Below are 19,826 nucleotides of genomic sequence, written 5' to 3' on the forward strand. Positions count from 1 at the left end.
AAACTTATTTCTAACCCTAATTCTTTCTTTTGCCTTGAGTAAAACACTTAAATATCTGCTCCTCTTTCAGTTCTTCTGCTGTGAGAAGAAGATATGATAATAATCTTTTTTTTCCCTACCGTGGTGTTAGGAACAATATTTAGTTAAAGCTTGAAAAGTATGTTGACAGTAATAATAAGATAACATTTCATAGGAGATTATTCATGCTCTTATGCTAAACACCCACTGAAATATCTCAATAGAACATACCCAAAGTAATTTTGGTATGTGAGCAAAGGTTTCTGGCAATTACATTATCCTTTTTTTTCTTTTTTGTGCAGAAATTGTAACTTCTCAGGAGCAAAAGAGAAGACATAACTGATTTAACACATTGATTTTGTAAATATGCCATAATAGAGGTACCTTTTTTTCCTCTTTCAAGTCCTCAGTGCTGCTAAGTCTCAGTTTTGGGGGATATGAGTATTGAATAAGTGACGAAACAATTTTATGAGTTTCTTAAAGATATAGTTTACAAATTGGTATATACCCAGCTATAAGTATATATGATATTTTGATGTCATTGTATCACTCTAACTTTGGGCCTGTAATCTTCATTGAATGCGGATTTTTCCATGTTCTCAGAGGCTTCATTCTTTTTTTTCATCTCCACCCTGTGATGCCAGTACAGACAGGGAGTCCCCTTGACCTCAAAGGGAGCTTTGTGCTTAGTTTCACTACTTTGGACATGAAACAAATTGAAAAAAAAAGGACATGAAGTTAGTTCTAAATTCCACCTGATTTAGTTGGCCTGCTGTCTCTAAATATGTCTCTGACATGCTATATTTTTTCTTAATTATTTTGTTTTTGTTATAAAAGCAAAAAAACAAAAATGGATTTCACGTTACACACCAAACACACAATACTTTGTACCAATGCAAGAACAAGTTCAAGTTGCTATGATACCATGTAGGCACCAGGCTTAATCGTCACGTACATTTCAGAAACCTGTCCAATCTTAGTTGTTTTCTTTTTGAAATTTCAATGAAAATAGCCTTAGAGCTGTATCAAGTGCAACCAAAATAAAACAAAATAAATTGCAAACCTACCACGAATTCAAGAATTATGTAGACACCATCTAAGTTACTTTAACGTAAGATATAAATCCAGAGATTTCTCATGCCATCATTTTGTAAATAATTACAGTTCTGCTGAATCTGTTGTATAAAGTTTACATGGGAGGTTCAGCGCACCCTTGCTCTTGTTTAGAACATTCGGAACCACCAGAGAGCTGTTGATATATGGCTGTGCTGTTTCAGTGCCTAAGACATCTACTACATGGGAGCATAATAAACAGGGGCATAAAGACAGGTTTGTGCAAGCAGTTTGGAGTGACCTTTTTGGCAGCTGAAATCCATCTTGAGTACATGGTGCTGATGTGGACAGACATGTAAACTTAGTTTTGTTACCACAACTACTAGTTCTACAAATATACTCAGATGCCCAAAATGTACATCACTCTTAGGAAAGTGATTTTAAATGGAGAGTTGTAGTTGAGGAATAGCAATCTAGATAAGATCAAAAACTATATATTACCAAGCAATCTCTGCGATTGAGTTAACAAAAGTGTTGAAAGCATGGAGTTAGGTAGATTTAATCCAAAAGTCTATAAAGTTAAGATCTTCTTGATAGCTTATTTAGATAAAAAGGTATAGCTCCATAGTTTTTTTTAAAGCAATAGAAATGCATTAGTTGCTTGCTTCTCAAAGTTAAAGTCACCATAAGAATGGCAAAGTCAATGTATCTATAACAATATGTTTAAATATAAGTGCAGATATATCCACCTAATAATTTGAGAAATAAAACAGACATTTGTGTATTGAGTTTGGACAACGGGGCGGTAGCTAAACTTTAATCCAACATTGAAATCTCTCTTAACCAGTGAGGTCAGCTTGGTCTCTAACTCCAGCCCTGCTGGCCCCTAGCTTGCCTGATCTTTCTAGGGCAGCACTGACGGGGAAGCCCTGTGATTTCGCAAATGACTTTTGGCCAGTTTTCCTCCATGCCAATGACATCAATTTTAGTTTCCCCATGTGGCTGATGCTTCAGAGCACTTGGATTTCCTCACTGTTGATTCAGACAAGCCTCCTGATGAATCCACTTCTTGTTCCTTTGGAAATGACTCACACCTTTTCAGGAAATGTCTCAAGCTCATCTTCAGTTATTATATGGTAAAAAGCTTTGAAGATTGTTGAATAAGCATTGTTATCCCATCAATTAATATGAAAGCTGAAATCACTAGAAACTTTAAATGGAAAGCACTTTCACCAGCCGTGTGAAGAATAATAGTTTAGAAATAAGGGAGGGTGTTGTGTGGGAGGTTGGGGTGGAGGGGCTATTTGTTCCCCACTGCCCTGGCTGCCATGAGGAGAGATTTTCCCTACATTCCTGCTCTCTTGTCATCTGGCCCCCAAGCCCACTCATCAGTGAAGTTGGAGAAACTGATCAGATTGATGAATTTGGGGAAAGAACTGGGCTTGCAGAAATTGATCCCCCTTTTCTGGTCTCTACTTAGGAGCCAAATGCTTGCAGCAAGCACAGCCTCTGGTCTGATTCTCCATGTTCTAAGTATAGTCGACCAGGCCTCCGTGTGGGAAGGGACCAGGCCTCCATGGGGGGTTTACCTCTGGTTGTGGAGTTGTGCCTGTGTCTAGCTGGATTGATCAGTTTAATTTTGGGGTTCAGTATTTAAAAATCTATTCTTCAACCTAGACCTTATCACCAAAAAAAGTGGCATTTTAATCTGCATCTGCCTTAGTCTTTGTTTTCTCTCTTCATTGAGGAACCTGGTGAAGAAAAAGATGTTCTAGAGGAAAGGATATTTATTTCTGGGTCTGCTCAAAATCAAACAAAGAAAACTGAAACATTATTAAGGCAAACTTGTTTACTGGTAAACTTTAAACAATTTCTAAAGCAGTTAATATCTATAATATATGAGAATCCATTCCTAAAATTGTCCCATCGAACTGGTATTTTCAACTCTTCCAGTAGGTAAGGGTGATTATATTTTGCTGGGAAAACCAATCTTAGACCAGTTGTAAAAGAGATGGATTGAACTGACCAATCAGGCAAGAGTTTTCTGTGCGGTGGTCCTTTTAGCGAAAATCTCTATGTATTTTTCCCTCTGAGTCCTATTGTTAGATATATGAATTGAATAAAGGTTATGCTCAAGGCATGCGGGGAATGACTAATTCTTTTCATGCTTAGATATAGCTGTAGGTTCAAAAGGAATGGGTGAGTTTAACCACTCAAAATAAGTGAATCCTTAAAATAAGTTTGGCAAATTGATATTCTCTTTCCTAATTAGTTTTCCTTTTATATCTATTTCCAAGGCTATTTTTCAGGTTACAAACCAATGTTTTAAAGTAACACAAAGGTGAGAATTAAGACAAATGAGAATAGCATTTATATATATATATATGTCTATATACATGTATATATATTATATAAAATTAGTCTCTTTTCAGGAAATTCCAATCTATAAGGCCTCAAATGATTTTAACAGCAGCAAAGATAATTTATTAACAGTCTTATAGTTGCATATGATACTGGTTAAGTAACCAAAGAAAGAGCAATGGCATAAACCCAGTTCTTGCCTTTTAAGGTACTTATATCCTCAGGCAGGGCCAAAAACTTTTAAGGAAAAAGATCACTCTGAAATATCCCAATAACCAAAAAGACTGGACACAATGTCAGTTAGGAATTACCATAGGCCCTTGGTAATTGGGATTTAAGGTAAGGGAGCCTAAAATAATACAGAGGTCTATTTCTCTCTCATGTACAACCAAGTCAAGGAGTAGGCAGCCCAGGGACCATTCAGAGGCTCCATAGTATCATCAGTGTTCCAGGCTCCTTCTATTGTTTCTGTTTATCTTCCTTGGTGCCCATCTTCAAGGTCACTTCATGTTTGTAAGATGGTCCCTGTAGCTCCAGCCATCACATCCACATCCTAGATAAGAATGAGGATGGAAGAGTAACAAAAGAGCTGCTGGAACTACTGAAGAACTTTTCCGGAAGCTCTGCTCATCAGCATCCTCTTATATGCCAGTGTCTTCCCCTATCTGTGAGAGAGGCTAGAAAATGAAATCTGTATCTGGTTACACTGCTTTAGTAGAGGTATAATGGATATTAGGTACCTAATATAGCAGTTTCTGCCACAGGAACTTGAGATGGTTTCATCAAGTAATGCTAAATGGAAGAAAAACAGTTCGTTGATAATAGGAAAACACAAATTTCCGAATCCTAAAGTTTCTCATAAGCAGGGCAAAATAAATATCCTAAAGGCCTGAAAGGTGATATAAAGTTAGGAAGCAAATGTGGTAGAATGTAAGAGAAGGGAGGTTAAGACTTCAGGGAAACTTCCTGTCTGTTTAATATAAAAGAGAAGGTATAGTCACAACTAATGATGAAGATGGTGACACTCTCATTTTGGACAAAGACGGAAATATTCTTTCTATCGAAATTTAAGAGATTTCCTAAATACATATGTTAATTTTGAAGATAAAAACCTTCCAGGGCTTAAAGAAATGGCCGTCTACCAGATTTTAAACATGTTTTAAGGAATTAGTCTTCTAAAGTAGATCTGTAAAAAATGATGAAGTTCCTGAACCCTAAGACATATATATGTACTGAGACATTTTGTGGCAAATGATAATAACAATTGCAGTAGCAAATGCTCCTATAGCATGTACTGTGTGCTCAGCTCTAAAAGCTTACATACATTAAGTCACTTGTGGAAAATTTACTTAGTTGTCTGCAGAAGCTTTTCCATAATACATGAGAATGAGACAATGACACTTGATTTCTTGGGACTGTCTTGGGACTTTCTTGATTCCTATTGGTGGCATTCTGATCCTAAACTTAAGGCACAACTTCTAAAATCACAAGGCAGGTTTGAACTTAATGCAATATAGACATAATCTTAGTTGACATAGACGTGCAGAGAATGCCAGTAGTAGTTTCAGTGTTCATGAAGCTTTTGTTCTCATGGGCCTTGGCAACTTTTTAAAAAACTTGGCTTCCCAACTAGTGTTCATAAAGATCTCCAAGCTACTTAGTGAAGGGTTTGTTCAGTTGTGTCACCATTGACATCATCACAGCCAATCCATTCCTCATTACCAATGGACTAAATCAGAAAATTGTATAATAGGTCAATTTTTAATAAATCCGTATTCCACAGCCATGTTCAAAGACTCAAGAAAGGAAGTTAGTCTTAGTCAATGTAAGATTTTCATTGGCAACATGGCTAAAAATCATCACTGAATTTTCTTTCCTTGGCAGCACTGTATCTAACAGTGTGCTGATTGACCAAGATGCATAAAATTAAATCCATAAGGCCAGGACGTCTTTCAGGAGACTGGTGGACAGAATGAGACACCATTCTATCAAGCATCACTCTCAAAAACCAAAGCTTTTTCCAAAGCAGTATTCGGGCCAATCTTTTTTTGCTGTTCCAAGACTTGGACCTGCTACAGGAATTGATTCAGGCTCTTTAGTAATTCATCAAAATCACTTATGCCATTAGTTAACATTAACTAGCAGGGATGAATTAACAAAAGTCTGTAATGCAGCTAATCTAACAGCGTTGAAATGGAGATTATTCCCTGGGTTTGACATAGGTGGAGAAGAGTTGACAGCAGAAACCGCAGTGGCCGTTGTCTGTACAGTCAACCATACTGAAAAAGCTTAGAAGCAAAAGAAACTAAAGTATTCTGCAACAGAATTTCAAGTTGGAACAGCAGATAAACCAATAATAGAGAACACAACAATCAGGACGATTATTATCGCAAAACCTATGAACCCTGTAAAACTAAATGAAAGAGCCCCTAGTTACGATAGGTTTGCTGATGATGACCACAGTTTCAAGACACCGGTCAGCCTTCAGGGAGGCCTCTCCTGAAGTAGCAATCTTTTAAGTTATATTCTGAGTAGATGTCAATTGTTTTATGTTCAAAATAGAGAATACATATTAAGCATGCATCCATGTATACATACATAGTTCATTTGTATTCGTTTGTGAATAGATATGTCACTTTCAAGAGTCCAAACTCCCAATCCTGGGGTTTGGATTATGGCATTCTAGACCTGCCATAATTTTGAATCAATCTACCTATTCAGCCTTATCTTTTATGCACTATTATTTTCTTTTGTGCACTAATCTTTTATGCATTATTCCTAGCAGGAATTTTTGATCCAGTCAAACTAGTTTCCTTACTGTCTTCAATAGGCCACTCTCCCACCTCCCCAACTTATGCCTCTGGCTAGAATGCCCTTCCTCCTTCTCTTCACTTCTTCAAGCCCCTCTCTGACCATCCTGAAGACTAATTCTGTAAAATATGTCCCTACATGATTCATGTTCTGCTGTGATCTCTAAGGAAACACTGTCATCACCATTCATTGGGCACTAAATCATGAACTATTTTGCATTTTTCTTTAGCAGTTAGCATGTCTTTTTTTTTCATTCTCCAAATAGATTGTTCACGTGGACAGGGACCATGTCTTACCCTTCTTTTGTACCTTAGAGAACACCTAAGACAGAGCTATGTACATTCTAGTAAGCATCACTCTTAAAACCAAAGCTTTTTCCAAAGTGGTATTTTTGCCAACCTTTTTTGCTGCTCAACATTTGGACTTACTACAGAATTCAGGCTCCTTTTGAGTAATTTATCTAAACCACTTGTGCCATTGGTTAACATGAACTAGCAGAAGTGAATCCTGGTGCTTTCCACGGTGTTTTTCAAAGCACTTGACTGTATAATCACAACTTCGCTCATAGTACTCCATGGTGATGGCAGAATGGATGTTATTATTTGCATTTATGCATATACAAAGCATGTGAAGCCCTAAGATATTAAATGCCTTGCCTAGTTAGTGGAAAGGCTGGAGATAGGGCCTCTATTTCCCATTCTCAACATTACTAAAGAAAATAATTTGATAAAAAATATACTAGTCAGCAATATCTATCTCGATTTTCTCTGCTGAAATTTTCCTACGAATCTGCAAAGGAAACATGATCAGAGCTAGTCTTTTACAGGAATGGCTGTGCCTCCACAATGATTGGGCCTCCATTATTCACCAGTTGTTTGTTCAATTTCCTACTATTTTTGTTTCTTCCCCCAGGTTTACGAAAGAAACTCAGAGTTGGTGAACTTTCAAAGTGAAGCTTCTTGCATAGTTTAGCTATCTGGTGGCATTGAATAGCATTAAAACCGCCACTGATGATTTCTTTCTCTATTCATTTCCACAATACAAACACTGTTATTAAAAGTAAACTGTCAGAGATATGCTTACAAGTTGAGTCTCTCAAATCTTGCCCCACTTCTCTTAATACACAGGCAGGAGAAGTAAGTGGGCAGAGGATGGGGCAGCTGGCTGCTGTAGACTCAGCCTGCCGACTCCTTAATGGGGCTGTGCATCACTCCCTGCTACATCTGTGAAAACCATTTCTATTTGCACTGTCAAAGCCTCATTTCTACCTTCATTTAATTGACTGCATCAAAAGCAAGGGCACAGCAATGAGAATTGCTATACTCATACGCTCACTCACTCTTTGAGGATCCCTCCTTTTCACCCCTTCCAACACAGGCAGAGAGACCCACTCAAGGCACCCACGTGGCTCATTGTCCACATATCGGGGAGATTCAGTGCTCTGAGCTGTAACAAGAAAACTAGGATACACTTAGGAGTGCCAGATTAAATGAAGGACACCCAGTTAAACTTGAATTTCAGATTAAAAAAAGAAATAATTTTTTAGTATAAGTATATCCTGGGCAATATTTGAGACACACTTAACACAAAATTATTCATTGTTTATCTGAAATTCTAATTTAGCTGGCCATCCTGTATTTTTATTCACTAAATCTGGCAACTGTAGGTGCACCATTTGAGACCTATAATGGCCGGTTTTCTCATAACAGTCCAGATCAGTGAGCCTTTCGTACAGTAGACCCCCTTGCAATGGCCTTCCCCTCTCTCCTGGATATAGCTGCTCTGTCAAAGAAGAAACATCAGAACAATGGTAGGAGCTTCTTTGCCTTCTGAGGGCTGCCCCAACCACTGCTCCATGTTGAAAGCAGAGAAGAATGGCCCATGTTTCAAGGGAGTACCACAAAAGTAGAATTTCTTATGCAATATTTTAGTTATTACTAAAAAGAAATTAGACTTCAGAGCACTGCTTATGCCAGTAATTGGTTTTGATACTATGTATTACCTAGTTCATAAATAAATGAAAAGTTTTTCCCCTAACTCAAAAGATATTTTAGCCAATCTCTAAGGGAAAAAAAGATGTACAGGAAAATAAGGAACTTAGTATTTAGCAACGTAACCTGTGATTTTTAAAAAAAACTGGACTTGAATTCTAAGGAAATTACTGGAAGTGCCATTGAAGAAATCAACACCTTAGAGCGGTGATTCATGAAGAGTTAGCTTTCAAGTTCGCATGAGCATATTAAATCTGTATGTTGATGAGAAGGGTAGAAGCTGCTCATTATGTTTACAATTTATGACCAAGATATATCACAGAGATGTGTCTGTAATATCACATACAGATATTACAGAGCTTGGAATCCAATAACCACTTCTCAGAAAGGTTTGTCTTATATTTTTTGCTGGAAACACAATGAATCCCAGATCTTTCACAGACACAGTACTATTTCTAAAATAACTTTAGAGATGATTTAAAAATTGAGATACATCTTATTCACCAAGTGCAATTGAACTAGTCTGACAACTAACTAAAGAAGACAAACCCTTCATTAAATGGAATTCATTCATTTAAGAAATGTTCATTGAGTGTCCACCATGCATCAGGCCCTGTTTAGGTACTAACGATATAGCAGTGAACAAAACAGATCAAAATTTCCCTTTCTTGGAGCTTAATATTAGTGGGAGACAGATGCTAATAGGTAAAAATATTTATTTTTATGAATAGTATTAAGTGCTAAGAAGAAAAACTATGTGATAATGCTTTGGAAATGCAGTTTTCTGTCTAATTTAATTATTTGATTAACCATTTGTTAGTCAGAAAATATCACTTAGTTTAAGATCTTGCTGTTAAAAACTTTTCTAAATTATATGCATTGTTCTTTCAACACATATTTAGAGCCATCACAGTGATAGACACTATGCTAATTCCCCCAGTCAGGCTGGCCCTCCTCCAATAAGCTAGAAATCTTGATGATGGTCACTCATCTTTCTCTTTCTTTGAATTGCAAGCCATATAGCTTTACTACTTACTTTTCCTTGGGGGTGCTATCTACTGATTTGCCCATCATTCTCCATTATTAACTAAAGATTTTGGACCCTAGATTTTTATGCTGCTTTCCAACCACAATTGCACCAATATTTTGAGTGCTTTCAGTAGTCACATGAACAAATAAAGCATCTAACACACCAGTCTTCCAATTCCTTCATATTCCCAGCTCCAAAGGCCACCACTCACCTAAGCAATCCTCTCCTCTGGGCACTTTGAGCAATGTTATTGTGAAAAACCTCTCCAACTCTGAAATCTCATCTCCAGCTTACCCTTCTCTGCCCATGCTCACTCTCTGACTTCCTGCCTTGTAGCCTTATGAGTGCCTTTTTGGATTATCAAGTCATCTAGTCATTCTTTCAACAAAAGTTCACTGAGTATCTGCTGTGAGTAGAGCACCAAAAAAGACACAGGAGTAGTTATAAATAAGAGAAACATGCTCAATGAACTTGCAATATGTGGGGGAAGAAGGACAGTAGGTGGGTAATTACAAGCATGATCAACATTAGGGAATAGAGTAGGTGCAGGGGGAACTTACCTATCCAGGGGGCCTAAGAATGTTTCTCTGAGACGCTTGCCTCTGAGACAGTTTCTACATTTAAGAAGAAAATGAAGAATGAGGAGATGCTAGCCGGGCGGAATACGAAGGGCATTCCACAGAGATCAGCAAGTTTAAAAACTCTGAGGTGTGACATATTTGCACTTTCAAGGTGTGCAAAGGAACTGAAAATATTCCAGTGTGTCCAGGGCGTAGAAGCCATGCCGAAGAATGATGGGTGATACAGTTGTAGCAGGTACAAATCATGTGGGTTATTGGGTCAGTGTCTAAGGATTTTGCACTTTATCCTAACAGCCATAGAAGCATTTGCCCGACCTAGACTTCCTAGTCAATCATATAATTTACTCTCTTACCAGTGTCTATGACATCTTTGAACCCCAAGCATGGATCACATTAAAATGTGCCTCCTCTAATCCTTTTCCTTGGTGACTCAGTGATATTGAGGGAAATCCCACAGCGAGGATGACTGGCATCATTGCAATCTCTTGTCTTCCCAACTCATTTGGAATTTTTGTGCCATTTATCCAACTCTTCACTCCTTTTTGGTCAGCTCCCTCATTCTTCTCCGTGGATACTCCAAACCTTGTCCATCCTTTGTAATCTTCTTCCCCATCCCATACACAGATAGGTTTGTTTCCAATACAAGCAGGGCCATTGAACAGAAACTACTCAATGTCATACCAACCCCTACTTAACACAATCCATAGCCTCACTTCCACAATTGCTTCCTTGCCTCCATTCATGGGTTGAAGGTCATTTTCCCTACTTAGCACCTATTTCTCTATTTTTACTTTTGATTATTTTCTCACATCTTGCTTCTTCATTTATCCCTTTGCTCCTGCGATTCTTTAGCTTGCCTACCTCCCTCTATTTTGTTTCTGTATGAGGTATATAATTTCTTTGCATCCCGTGTCACACTACCATGGAATAATTTGTGCATTGGTCTTGCCTAATGGGCCATATGCTCCTCGAAGGTGAGGACCATATGTGCCATCTTCTGTCTTATCCACAGATGTCACCTCTTTCTCAGAGAAGGACTTCCCTTCCTCCTCAGGCCTTGCTGATACAGAACACAAGGTGACAGTTTCTTTCACATTCCATATATGTTTTTGAGGTTTTATATGTACTAATAAAACAAGAAACAAAGAGAGTTAAAAGACTCTCGAGGTCCAGCAGAGAAGGTATGTTTAGATAGTTATGATCGTCTTAGAGCACTTGAGAGGAATGCCTAAACTCAGGGGGTCCCCTGGTGTTTTGTTACAGGCCAGAGGCTGGGATCAGGAGCATCTGGGAGGAATGTGGAAATAGTGAGGCAACAACTAGGGTGCTGGGCTGCTGCCTAGAGGCCTTGGCTACATGAACCCAAAGGTCCTGGCTTCAAAAACTCCAGGGCCAAAATAGAGGCCAGGAGGAATCAGAAACTTAGTTAGAAGGTGCGGGGATACCGAGAAGCAACAGGTCTCTAGTGCTGAGGACAGAGGAAAGGGGAAGAAAGTCACATTCGCCACTCACAGGGAAGCTGCTCAAAATTAATGGACACACATAAGTCGAGGATTTTCTAAGTTCAATACTCTGGCTTTAATGTGATTTATTTGCTTATGTTCTGAATATGGAGTATAGCAAAAATATCTAATTTTACTTAAAGGGAACCCTCCTGTTGGGCTAGATGCCCATTTACCATGCTGTCAGAGCTCCCGTGTCCACCTCTATCTTAGCCCTCTCGGGACTGCTGCATAAGAGTGTGCCAGGTTGTGCCTAACACGCAGGGTCCCTGCTCTGAGAGCAAGGTCACCCAGTCAGAGGACGTATCATTTGCTAATTAATTCAAAGTCGCCATGTGAGCTAGCTACAGCCCTGGCACTCACCACATCGTATGTCCTCACAAGTCTATGAGTCTCACAAAGGCACGGTCCATGTCTTACCATCTTTCTGCCTCTAATACACAATAATAATAGCTAATACATATTGAGGTACCATTATTACTCCCAATTTATAGATAAAAACTGAGTTACTAGAAGATCGAGCATCTTGCCCAAGGTTACACAGCTGATGTTAAACTGAGATTCGAAGCTTTTATTACTTTTTTTTAATACCATGTCTGCTGCCTCTGATAGTTACCAGGCATCTAGTAGGTTCTCCATATAAGGATAAATCATCTATGGACCAAAAATAGTTGAATATAGGCAATTTCATATGGTTCAACTTGATGAGTGTTTGGTGATGGTGGTGGTGGTGGTGGTGGTGGTAGTTCCAGTTAATGAAGATATTATTGGGGGCTGGCCTGGTGGGGTAGTGGTTAAGTTCATGTGTTTGGCTTTGGTGCTCAGGGTTCGCAGGTTCGCATCCTGGGTGCAGACCTGTGCACCACTCATCAAGCCATGCTGTGGCAGGCATCCCACATAAAGTAGAGGAAGGTGGGCACAGATGTTAGCTCAGGGCTAATCTTCCTCAGCAAAAAAAAAGATATTATTGTTCATTAATTTTAGGCTTTAGACCAGGGAAAAAACGTATGCTGATTTTGTAATAAATTTGGATTTTTCACATATTCTATAACTAGTGTGTGTTTTAATAGCTGCTTTTCTCATGACAAAGTTCACAAATGCTGAGGGGGGACAGGCAAACTTTAGGGAGAAGGCAAAGGAAAAATGGAAGGAGACAGCCTGGGTAGAGAGTGCTGAAGACAGTAGACCCAGAGAGAAGGTAGTGGCCCCCAAATTCTGTCTTGATAACTGTGGTCAGTGTTAGGCTAGAGGTGGGTGACTTGTTTTTAAAATAGTATCGTTTAAGAAGTAAAGTAATCCACTTCAATGCCACTGTCTTAATTGTCATGACTCTGAGTTCCAGCTTCTCAATTTTTTACCTCTCTACCTATAGGGATAAAATTTCCAATCAGAGTGCATCCAAATGGTATAGTTTATACACACAACCCTCTATATGCACACACACAGTTTTAGCAACACAAAAGAAATATCAATTCTGGCAGAGGTTAACTAAATGAGAGAAAGTTGCAAATTACTCAGCATAAGAGCTAATCTCCCAAGAGACTGATGATGAATTAATAATGAAAGGAGTTAGTTTCCAAATTTAAGTTTTTCTTAAATTTCCTCTGTTTTCAGTAGAGTTTCTATTTCTTCTGGACTATTTTCTTTGGAATTGTTTACCTTTCCCTACAATGCAGACTCCCAGAGAGGCAGACACAGGCCACTCAGTCTATGATGTATCCATTGTGAGTAGAGGAACATGGCCCTGTTTCCAAGAGGAGTTGTGTAGGTCCCAGATAAGCAGCTAGACACCATGCAACAGTTGGCCTAATTCTTCTAAACACTCTGACTCAGGAAGGAGGCTTCAGAGGATCTGCTTAAGAATATTTTATTTCTCAATGGTGTGGAAAATATGTGGATGAAAAAAAAGAAATGCAAGTCATGTCACAGGGATGAGTAGAAGTTTGTAAGTGAAGGGTTTTGTTTACAATGCTTTGGGTTTGCCATGGAAGGAGTTTTTTATCATGTAGTTAAAGCTTATATGTAATCTAGCAAATGAAGATTTTAATTACCAAATTTTTAATAGGCTCTAGGTTATCCATAGGTGGATTCACTTGCCTTCTTGCTGTGATTTCTAGGATGTGAACTGTTGACAGTTAGAATTGCTTCACTCTGACCCCACGACTCACATATTAAGTCACAAATGATATAAGTGATCTTGCCCTCCTCCCTGGAGGGCATGAGTCACAAAATCACCATGCAGTGTGTCCCAGTGTGCACCGATTGGCTGTCCTTTCTTGAGCAGAGAGAGGGCTACTGAAGATGAGGGCTTTGGAGAGTTTTCAGGCAGAGTTTTGTGTGGACACTCATGGAGAAATTACCTGCGTTATTCTTTGACTTCTGGCAAAGGTTAAATGTAGTCTATTAATTTAAGAACTTCATTCTCCTAAATAACAAATGAAAACTTACAAACAAGACTCAAGATCACAAACTGAAGTTTGTCAGACACCAGGGAGGCTGTTCATGGAGACACAAGCAACTGACCCTCATTTAGCTTCAGATTCCTTCAGGATCCTAAATGTTTCCTGCCCAAGAGTCTGCGGGAAATCATCAGAATCCACCTGGAATATACTTCTCTTTTTGCCAAACTTTACTTGGGGAGAGGGGTAATAGTTTTGGGGAAAAAAACAGTCACAATTTCAGTTGACTTGGGCAGAGTTGTTCAAAGTTCAGCGCGTTTTTAAAAAATGCAAGTCGAAACCCCCACTCCCTCCCCCTCCTCCCCGAAAAGAGACTGCTTAACATAATGAGCTGCAGTTTGTTGATGCGATAGCAGTTGCCTGCTAATAGTTGTGTTTAAAATTCCTGTTTCTTATCTTATTTACTGATTGATGGGAACGTGACTTCCCAGACCTTCCTCCCTGACCATCCTTCTCCCCGCAGAGAGAATCATTTGACACAGGGAACATTAGACAACACGTTTGCTTCCTTGTTAAATCCCCATTGGCCACATAATCTAGCCGGATGCGCAGCCCCCCGGGTGGTGTCTGCATTGTGTCTTATCAGAACCACCTGAAGAGCCCGGCCACACAGGGTGGCCTTCCTTAATTTAAAATCCACAGAGAGAAAGAAAAATTTTTTTTGTCAGCAAACTCCAGCGTATGACAAAAGGCAAGCATGTGGCTTTATTTTCTCCTACGTTTCTTCTTAAATCAGGCTCCCTGGTTTGAACAAAATAAATAAACAAATAAACAACAAGTCTCTGGGTTACTCTCAACGAGATCACATTTTTAAAAAATCAAATGATTTCCTACAGCCAGTCTGTTGTGCAGTGTTTTTTCTTGTTTTTCTTTTTCTGCTCTCTTTTTTTCCCCCTGTAGATTTGAAAAGAAATAAGCGGCTGTAGGCATCGCCTGTGGCTCTCTGGTCCTGCTCCTTGGGTGGTCTGAGCCGACTTTATGATTTATTCAGCTAATGGGAAGGGAGCATGACCCCCAGTGGCCACAGAAAGAGAGCTGCATGTGGGTTTAATGCTTTCACCACAAAAATGTCTGCTATGACTAAGTTCTGCGGCTGAAGTCACTGTCTGAATGGTGCTAAAAAGGAACTTGGGCATTAAGTGTGCACTATTTACTATAGATCGGCTCTTGGGATTAGGCCAAGGGCTTCGTACTCAGTTTCAAAGAATAGCATGGAAGCTGCTAGGAAAATTAGAGCCGTGCAATTTATTTTTACCAGTCTCCCTGGTGAGTTCCCTGGTGAAGGATTTACCTCATATGCTTTTTTTCTCCCCTCTGTTACTAAAGAGTCATTTAAAACATGCCAGTTCGTGCATTTTATAGAGTTTTATTGTGGAGGTGTCCCTATGTTTTTGTTTATCACAGCCGTGAATCACTATGTGATTGTTCTTTAATGTTAATTTGAAACTATAAAAGAATGCCTAGTGTTGAAAGAAAGAAAGAGCAGGAGAGAGGCCGTGAAGTAAAGTTCTTTTGCCACACACTGGCCTGTTAGAGGGGCCGCTTTGATCCAGGGAGGGTCCCTCTGCCTGACAGCAGCGTTACTGGTGCAAAGGAATGAACACATTTTGCTTCACGTAGATTCTTTTACTGTGAGGGAAGGGGATGGATGGAGTGGGCAGGAGGGAGACAGGAGACCTGTTTGTAATTTTGACTAAGATGAATGATCTTGACAGTCAGTATAATATCTGCCGTTGAAGTTCCAGCACGTTTGCTTCTGCTGGGCTCACAAATGTGCAAAATTGCAAAGTGAGTCCCTCTGCTGTCTTCAGCTCAGATTCTCGGGTCCAAAAAGCTGTGAGCCTTTTCAGAATGTGCCTCGATAGTATTTTGCACTTCAAGGTCCACAGAACACCCTGGCCGGTCCAAGTCACTGGCTTTCCAACATCACACGTATGAAAGTCCCACATTACTTAGCTGCTTGGCGATTGCAGCTTAAACCAATTGAAAATTACTAGACTTAGCTCTGTGCCAGCCAGCGTTCATTACTATAGGAATATGGACCCCTCCGCCCCCTGCCCAAATGGACTAAGGGACTCCATTTTCAGTTTCTGCTCCAAACTTTTCCTTGTAAAAGCATTTTCCTTGTATCCCTGCAAATCAATGCCATTCAGCCTAACAAGGTTTGGCAACTGAGACCTCAGGGCTGAGCTCGTTTCCCCTGAATTAAGTCTTAGTCTCTTATGATATGTTCCACAGGCCTTTGAGATCCTAAACAAGTCATTCGGCAAGGTGGGGCTTCATTTTCCCCATCTATGAAATGGGCAGAGTGATCCAGGGCTGCATCAGACTGACTGGCTCTGGGACCCCTAGAGATTAATAACGTTATCAAAAGAGAGTACTTGACCTTTCGTCTTCCTAGGGCTGAGAAGATAGGCAGGGTCAGGAAAATCTGTCATTCTGTTCTCCCTGCAGGTAGATTAAAAAAATAAGAAACTCACGGAAGCTTGTCCCATCTCTCCATTTTGTCTTCTTTCCTGTCTCCTTTTCTGCATTTTACAGATCCAAAGGGGCAGAATTGAGGACACCTACTGAGAATAGATAAATACCTCATTTAAAACTAAACAAAGCCTAAATGCAAGGTGATATCCTGGATTAGATCCTAGAACAGAGAGAGGACATTATTGAAAAAACTAGTGAAATCTGAATAAAATCTGTCATATAGTTAATGGTATTGTACCAATGTTAATTTCTTAGTTTGGATAAATGTACCATGGTTACGTAAGATGTTCATATCAGGGGAAGCTGGGGGTGGGATCTACAGGAACTCTGTACTCTCTCTGCATCTCTTCTGTAAGTCTAACGTTATCTGAAAATAAAAATGTAAAAACAGCACAAGAAGCTATTATGGTCCAAAGACTGATTTATTTGAGGCACTGATTGAGAACTTCCATCTCTTTCCCACACCCATCCATTCCCCACACCCTAGTCTGTTTTTGATCGCTGTGTAGAAAGTTCATTTGCATATTACTCAGAGACTAAAGGCCTGCTAACACATACCGACTCTAACCATCTTGTTATTTTCCCAGAACTAGTTGCCTGCACCTTGTCAGATACCGCACTCAGCAATTTAGACTTATTCTATGTTCTCTAAGGACATTGCCCTGTATGAGAGAAAAAGAAATCAGGTTGTAGATAAAAACAACAGAATAAACGTATTAAATGTGACATTATTTTTGCAATACACAGTGCAGGTATTTTTCCTGCATTCATCATCAATCTCTGATGAGGCCATTTTTCCAGATGTCATACCTCCAGTACTTGATGCAACACCAGGCGTATTGGTGCTCAGTAAATACTTTGAGAATGAATGAATCTCAGCACACATTTCACGCGAGCAAAAGAATCACCACAGTAATATAAAGGACAGACTTTTTATGACAGAGGTTTACTTAGCGCTGAGTATTGTATTGTTTTTCTTTCCATTTGCCCTTCCAGCCGAGATCAGGAAGGCCAGAAGAGTAATGGTGGAGGGAAGATACTACCTGAAATATAATTGCTTTTAAGGCCTTTTAAAAGCAAAAGGTTGTTTTTGGCATTGCATCTTCATCCTTGGGTAGAGCGCTCGTGAGAAAGAAAGAAATGTGAGAAGAAGAATTGCAAGGGAATGGGAGGACCGAAGGAATCTTTCCCTGTGGTGTGGGTTTCCCACCCTAATTGGTCACCACCCCAAACCACCGAAGTGAAGTCCGCTGGGCAGATGGATCTGCAGCAGTGCTGTGCCTGTCTACATCTGTGTGTTTCTGGCACACAGGTGTTTCAGCTTTATTCAGCCAGGAAGCAGCTTTTTCCCCCTTTTTTTTCAGGGGAGGGAGTTTTGGGGAGGTGGGAACACCCACGATTGTTTCTCAGAATAAGAAGGAGGCAGGGGTTGGGGGAGGGAGCACAGCCCACCCACTGCTTATAGATTCGGTCGCTTTCCTGCGGGTCAGCCTTATTCTGCAAGGTGTAAATCAGAGGGCAGATGCATGATCTGGGAAGTTTTCCAGATGCACGTTGCACAAAGGCCCATGTGTTCTCATTGTGCGGAAATAACATGCCATCGGAGCAGGTCTGGGACACCAGACCTGTGTTGGGACATGTCATCCTGTCTGCACGTCTTGCACTTAGCAGAGAATGATGTTGCAGACACAGTGTAAGAGCTCAGAAACCAAGGGAGTGGACAGTTAAGAAAAGCTGCCTTGTCCCCCGGTGGAGGCTGCAGACAGGCCTGATGGGCTGCTCCACGAAGCCCAGTGCCAGACGGTGCCTGCCAGATGTGCTTGGGAGGGGTGGGACCCACCAAAGTCAAGGGGAAGCTGCTCCAAACAGGCCAAGAAAGCCTGGGGAGCCTCTGCAGTCCTGTTCCTCCACCATTAACTGGCAGCAGCACCAAATCCACAGAAAATGTTCAGTTCTTTCTCCTTCTATCTGTAATTGGCCCCGACTCTGTGGGGCCTGGGTAGTTAAGCTGCTTGTGCGTATATATTTTGTACTCCCTTTCTCATTTTTTGAAGTGAATTTTCCGGGCAGAATCTAACTGAGAGTAAATTGTTTTCCTGAAAGTAAATCATACACTAGGAGGTTACGTTAACTTCCAGATCATTTGGGTGACATTTGGTTATTTCCTGCCTCAGTCTGGAATTAATATTGCATCCAGAAACCTCTTAAGGGAGGGCTTATTCATAGAGAACATACATTTTCAGTTGCGTTAACTTCTCTCTTATCCGAAGCCTTTTGTTTTTCTTTCAACAAAGTTCTTTTCCTCCTTCAGTTTGGAGTGACAACGGTGCACTGTCACTGTTTCCTCTCGCCTCTATCAGATTTTCTACGATCGACCTTACTTTCTCTTAGCAATTGCTCTTCCAGAGCTTGCTTGAATTTTTCCTTCTTATTTATCCTCACTACAAGGGAAAACATGTTTTCAGTGATGGCTGGGAATGTGAAAACTTTCATTTCTGCTCACAATTATTCTTAGGCTAGTATCATGGTACAACTATTTTTTCCTTTAATAACAAAGATCTTTTCCTTTTTATTTCCCTTAACGTTAATGATTCCATTTCTCTGGCGTTTCTAACAAACTGCCTCAATTCCTTTTAGGAAGTTGTTAGCATATAAAACACAATTAATTAGTGAAATGGCGAATGGAGAGTAAAGACTAACAGGGCAGGAAATAGGTTAAGGATTCTACAGAGGATATTGCCCTCAGTCCCGAAGGCTCCAGAAATAACCAATAATAGGATTGTGAATTATGGAAATTCCATTCTCCGGAATCCATTTGAGGTCATAATTCAACTGGAAATTATCTTGGTTTCTCTGGCTTATTTTCCTGCCTTATTTGCAAAATAAATTCCAGACATATAACTCTATTAAGAAAAATAAATTTCTTATCCACCTGTTAATTGGACTCAAATGCTCGGGAGGTTGAGACCTGAATATGCTTTACCTCATCCCACTTTCTAAGCCCAATATTAAAGAGTAGAGGACTAATGTATTAAAATGGAACTGCTTTTTTGTACCTTAAGAAATTTTAACCTAATAGCTTTTAAAAATTTTTATCCTTTTTACCAAGGAAAAATATTTCTTTTTTAAGCAAAAGGACTATACCAAAATTAGAAACTTGCTTTAAAGCTACAGCATTATTAATTGTGTTTTTATCCTTTGACAAAGGCTAAGATAGCACAAGATAGTAGATACTTTATTCAAAGCCACAATCCAAATGAGAGATATTAACAATTGAGCAGGTATGTAGAGGCCGAAGAGGAAATAACTTTTCTGTGGGATGATCTTTCTGATAGTCAAAAACCCAGTTAGAAATTATGATAAAAATTTTAAAAGCCATTTTAAATATTTGCAACTGATAGATAAGTCTAATTATATTATAGTCTATAATTCAGCAAGGGAATAAGTAGTTTTTGCGTTTACTTAATAGACACTAATATTCTTTGCGTTTGTAACGTACAGAGTACTTTTCCATGGATTACTGCTGTCCGGGCCAGCTG

The sequence above is a fragment of the Ceratotherium simum genome, chromosome 12 (assembly GCF_057802395.1).
Source record: "Ceratotherium simum simum isolate JZ-2026a chromosome 12, ASM5780239v1, whole genome shotgun sequence".
In the NCBI taxonomy this organism is placed as follows: domain Eukaryota; kingdom Metazoa; phylum Chordata; class Mammalia; order Perissodactyla; family Rhinocerotidae; genus Ceratotherium; species Ceratotherium simum.